Here is a 6000-nt window from a genome sequence, read left to right on the forward strand (position 1 = left end):
GACAGATGCTAGTGTCTTGTCTAGTGTATTAAAAAACTGTTGAATGGCTTATTAAAATCAAGATTCCAGGGTTTGATTTCTAAACTATCTGAAGCACCTCTCTATCTGAGAATCTCTTGGTATGCAGCCTGGTGATTGTGTTTTTTAAAAATTCCCTCAGGTAATTCTAAAACATCAAATTTAAGATTGGCTATATATTGACTGGTTTTCATTGATTCTAAGATGTACCTTTTTCATCTTTGAAATGAGATGGCATCTTCAATTGCTGTTGTGCAGGATTGAAATCTTACTCTTCTAAGGAGAATCTTGTATTTGTTTCTGCCAACCATTTGAGGACACTGCTAACCTGAGACCACTTTAGTCTTTGCTTGTTTGTTTTGAACCACAGTATTAGCTTTAATTCAGATAGTTGACATGCTTGGGGTTTCCATCCCAAGGAAATATTTTTTCTCCCCCTTCTACCTAAGAGCAAAGTACAAAGTTCTTTGCTGTCCCTTTCTGCATGCTAGTTTATCTCTTTAATCTTACAGTGGGAGTGTAGCCCTTTGGAAATGTAGTTTTATTGCAGGATTATTCTGTTCTATTAAATTTATATTAAGAACCAAGTGTAATGTTTCTTTTTCTTTCTTACATAGTTTTGGTATATCTTATAATTCTAGGAATTTAAGACCAGCCTAAGCAAAAGCAAACCCCCTTCTCTCCAAAAATAAAAAAATAGAAAAATTAGTCAGACATGATGGGTGGCTTTAGTCTTAGCTACTCTGGAGGCTGAGGCAGGAGAATCACTTGAGCCCAGGAGTTTGAGGTTGCTGTGAGTGATTGTGCCCCTGCATTTTCTGGAGCTGCTTTTCTCTGAAGCATTCCAGGGAAACACACATGCAAAAATTGTTTATGTGATTTGTTTACTCCTTGTTCTTTGACTTTGAGTCTTTTTAGCTTGTTAAATTTGCATTTACCTCTATCAGGAAGGTGACAATTGTTCATAATACAAATATTAAGGATCTTTCTTAAGCCAGTTGTTTTGTATTTTAATAATTTTAGAGCTGGACAGCAAGATGATTTGTGAAAACCATTCTTGGAAACCAAGATCCAGAAACTGGGTGTAATTCATCTGGGTCAGGCCCAGTGAATATAATAAATGTTATTGTTAATTTTATTTCTTTCATTTCATTTTACTCTATTATTATAAAAGTGAAATAATAACAAAATTATTTTAACTATTTTAAGTCTGACAGCATATACTACACACTGTATTAAATAATATACTGTACATAAAATTTTTTATTCTGCTTTTCTATTCGTCTTATAAGTTTCTTAGGTTTTAATAGGTAGTTTCTGTCATTTTATATATTTATACATAAAATTTTCCATCAGATTGATATTCCTGGCTTTCATGTCTGCTATTAGACTTCAGGTCATCTGTATTAAATTTTAAACTTGTGTTTTCATTATTTTTTTTCAAGGAAGTCTTAAAATCTCTTTTATATAACTTCTTGCTAAGCCCTTAAATAGAAGGAATTTCAGAAAATATCACTCCATTTGGCTGGCTTGAAAAAAAGAAAGAAAGAAAGAAAAACCATTGTATAATTGCCACGGCAGGGTGGCCGCATACAGGTTCATCACATTCTCTGGGCTTTGGCAGCAACCTCCTTATTGTTTTAGTCTAGATACCTTCCAATCCGTCATCCATACTGCTGCTATTGTCATACCCATTCCAGAATTTTTCAGTGACTCTTTGTTGCCCATAGGATGCAATTTCAAATATATGTATTGATGATAAGGCCCTTCTTATGCTGGCCCAGCCACATTTTCCTACATGTTCTTCTGTTTCAACACCAACCTTACTGAAATGAACTGTTTGAGGATCTTTTTCCTCCTCTAGACCGTAAGCTCCTCAGGAGCACGAGCTCCATCTTATTTACTTTAGTATTTTTGTTACCCAGTATAGTCCCAGACCATAGTCTCAATATATCCATCCTATTTCTCCAACCCATCATGCTTTAAGCTACAGTAATAAGGAGCTCCTTGCAGCTCTTTGACTTTTTTCTTATTTTCTCACGTATGCACATAGCCCTTTTCTTCTCTACTTGTTAAAATACAACTTGCCTCTCCTTTGGGAGATTTTTCCTGACTTCTCTCAGCATTGTTCTTGGCACTCTGTCTCAAGCCCTCTTGAGTCAGACAATGTGGGAATGACCACCTTCATTGAATATTTGCCCTTTGTTGCCTAGGCTGTGTAGCTCACAGAGAGCAAGGTTTTTATTACTTTGAATTTTACAAGCTAGTGCAGTATATACATGTGTTCAGGTGTGCAATTAAATATTTGTTGAATAAATAAAATATATGAGTACTGATGATGCATTTTTGAGATATCAGTACTATAGGACTCAAAATTGTATACAGAATCAAATAGCTAAAATTATTAGCTTTTATTATATAATAAGAGAGAGATCTACTGTGTGGCATCTAACATCAAAACAAATTAAGAGATGAGTTCTATTATTCATCAACTGTGCCATTTTAGGGCTAAAAAATGAGTTAGGAGTTAGGAATGAATGACTGCAGTCTGGTATGGGTATGAGATAAACATTTTTGTTCTTTGCTGTCCCTCGCAATACCAGCTCTCTATAGTCACCCATATTGGTATTCTGGGGAACTTTAAATTTAATCACTGCACATTGGGGTGTTCTCACAAGGTTGGAAGCATCTTGAAGGCACCTTGTCTTTGATGACTCACGATATTCAAACTCTTCCTCCTTTATATTGATTCTAAACACTAGTCAGTTATGTACCACACACAGAAAAAAATGCTACCTTTTGGCTCGGCACCTGTAGCTCAATGAGTAGGGTGCCACCATGTACACTGAGGCTGGTGGGTTCGAGCCTGGCTCAGGCCTGCTAAACAGCAGTGACAACCCCAACCAAAAAATATCCAGGCGTTGTGACAGGTGTCTGTACTCCCAGCTTCTTAGTAGGAGGCTGAGGCCCAAAGAGTTTGAGGTTGCTGTGAGCTGTAATACCATGGCACTCTACCAAGGGTAACATAAGAGACTGTCTCAAGAAAAATAAATAAATAAGTAAATAAATAAAAGAAAATGCTACCTGTTTTACTTAATTTAACTGTTACATAATATAACATATTTACTTTGGGTACCTCAACCCAGATGTTCTTTCATTCCTTTTGTAGTTCAGTAACTTCATTAAATTCAGGAACTAACCTTTTCTTCTTAGGGAAACAACTTTGTTTACATTTCAGTAAGTTATTTATTTGATCTCATTACCCCTTTAATATGATAATTTACAGTTGACGTAACGTATCTCAGAATTTTAGATCATGAAGGAACTTCCGATACTGTTTTATAAGTATTTTGAAGTTAACCCGTGTCCAGTTTTGAACTCAATTAAATAGTTCTTGGTAGCAGAACAAGAAGTGAAGTTTTCTTGTTTTGAAAATAATACGCACTCCCCCTTCTCAACTGTAGTACACCTACAAGCACAGATCAGTAGACCGTCTCACCTGCTGTCCTGAAAGAAAAGAGAGTTCAGGAGAAAGCAGAGTTGGGGTAACTTTTAGTTAATCTCTCAGACAGATCCCTCACTGAAAGGGATTTGAATTCTACTGTTTGTGTCTCCTCCCAAGATCTTAAGTCCTGGGAAAGTACTTGTCTCTGTGTGGACTCTGCTGTACACTTTAGAACACTTGAAGCTGGTTTCTTCTCCATCTGATAAAGCTGACCATTATCAAATCTCCATTGGAAAAGAGAAAAAAATTATATTTATCAATATCAAGTGGTCCTGTATATTCCACTAGGTTTTTAGCAAAAATGAAATAGATGCTGACCTAAGTCCAACTTCAATCTCATTATCCTTGCAATGTCCTTTGATATTCTCTCCATTAAACTGAAATTATAATTGGCCTTTTGCTCTGTCAGGGCAAACATGGTTTGATTAAAACAAGTTGGAAAAGATCCAAAGCAAATGATGAGCACTGTTTTGTTTATACAGTAACAAAGAATCCTTTACTGATTCTATCACCAACCCCTTTTGAATGGTAATAGATTTCTTTGTTTACTGTGTGTCAGTAAAAGTATACTGGGTGAAAAGGATGCATTCCAGGAACATAATTTTCCTGTAAAAATGCCACTGAATGTGTATTAAGAATAAGAAATAAAACTGAGCATAAATCCCAAGAATTGACATCACACATTCCAATAAGTAAATACTGGAAAAACAGTATCCCAAACACAGAAGCAGATTATATCAGATTTTTGGAGAACATATTCTAGACCCCAGGTTGAGGTGATTAGATGGATGATTACAGGGACAGTAAACAAGGCCAGACTAGCTGGCCGTAAGGATCTTTCTCTCAGATTGTGCCGAAGTTGTAACTATCTTCTATCCTTGGGCAAAGCTGTAAGTCTAGGTACTGGGGCTGAAATGGGAGAGCATATGGAGGACAAATTGCCTGCTTATAGAAAAGGTAGATGCATACAACTGCTGTGCCATATTCTCATTTAGCCTGGCAAGGGATTAATGAATGGAAGAGCACTGAGAATGGTTAGAAGGAGAGGTGCCAGAGGGAAAAACTTGAAGAAAAGAACCATGAGAATAATAAAATAAGGACTTCTAACATTTAACTGTATTGTTTAGAATGGTGGGAAAGTCCATTGAAAGGGTGTGAATTTTAGCTTTGTGGAAACCCCAGGGTTTTGTGTTTTTTGTTTTTAAAGAGCCTTTTGTAAATCAGAGCATTGGTGGGAAAGTCATTACTAGGGCAATAATATATGCTGAGTTGTTTTTGTTTGTTTATTTGTTTTTGGGAGACATAGTCTCACTATGTTGTCTTCAGTAGAGTGCTATGGTGTCACAGCTCACAGCAACCTCAAACCCTTGGGCTTAAGCAATTCTTTTGTCTCAGCCTCCCAAGTAGCTGAGGCTACAGGTGCCTACCACAATGCCCAGCTAATTTTAGGGATGGGGTCTCGCTCTTGCTCTGGCTGGTGAGCTCACCTCAGCCTCCCAGAGTGCCCTTGTTACAGGTGTGAGCCACCACGCCCAGCCTAGATAAGTAGGAGAGAAAATTGCTAGTGTGTGCCCATACATGTGTGCATGCATTCACTTGAGTAAGAGTTCTTATTTGAATGAATGCATGCACACATGTGTGTGCATGAACACACACAAAATAAGAGGGTCACCCAGGACGTTTGAGGTCTAGGATCTAACTGAGCAGAGCTAGAGAACATCTTGTAGTGCTTTTGGGTGTTCTGGTTTGCTGCAAGTCTAATCTATCTTTGAAGATGAGCCCACAACCCTACTAGAGGTAGGCCCAAGTTGGGAAATGGTAGTCACTGATTTTTAAACTTAGAACTAAATACTGTGCTTAGCAAAAAATAAAGTTTGTTTTGAACAAAATTAGTTGGACTATATAGGACCTTGATCAAGGAAGCTTTATTTTCTACATGTTTCATCAGATTGCAAAAGTAATTGTGGTTTGGGGCCATGAGTTTCAAATCCTTATGACTTGGATGTTATAAGGATTCAGAAGATAAGATGTCCAAAAACATCTTTATTAATGTTTAATAATAAACAATAAAATTAATGTCCAAAAACATCTTTATAAGATGTCCAAAAACGTCTTTATTAATCAGAATAGGAACCATTACAGTCAACACATTGTTGCCAACAAGAAATAAGTTTATTCCTGTAGTACAAAAATTCATGCTGCAAGATTTCACAAATTCTTGGGAAGCATTTTCTGCATTATTCTGGTTTTGGAAGTGTTTTACATTGATTAGTATTTGGTATGGTCAGTTTTGGGGTTTTAGCTATTCTAATAGGTATGAGCCGATATGTCATTGTTCTAATTGCCTTTCTCTAGTAATACAAGACACCTGTTTATTTGATTAATTGCCATTTATATATCTTTTTTGATGAGCTGTCTTTTTAGATCTTTTGCCCATTTCTTAATTGGATTATTTTATTATTAAGTCTTAAGTATTT

General features: G+C 36.4%; 1 protein-coding gene across 1 annotated transcript in view; it reads left to right on the top strand.

Moving 5' to 3' along the window:
* EPC2 (enhancer of polycomb homolog 2) overlaps positions 1-6000 on the top strand; it is a 131986-nt gene that overhangs the window by 49177 nt on the left and 76809 nt on the right. The gene's annotated exons all lie outside the window — the stretch shown is intronic.

Source organism: Otolemur garnettii, unplaced genomic scaffold, assembly GCF_000181295.1.
Source record: "Otolemur garnettii isolate 467f Iridium unplaced genomic scaffold, OtoGar3 scaffold00064, whole genome shotgun sequence".
In the NCBI taxonomy this organism is placed as follows: Eukaryota; Metazoa; Chordata; class Mammalia; order Primates; family Galagidae; genus Otolemur; species Otolemur garnettii.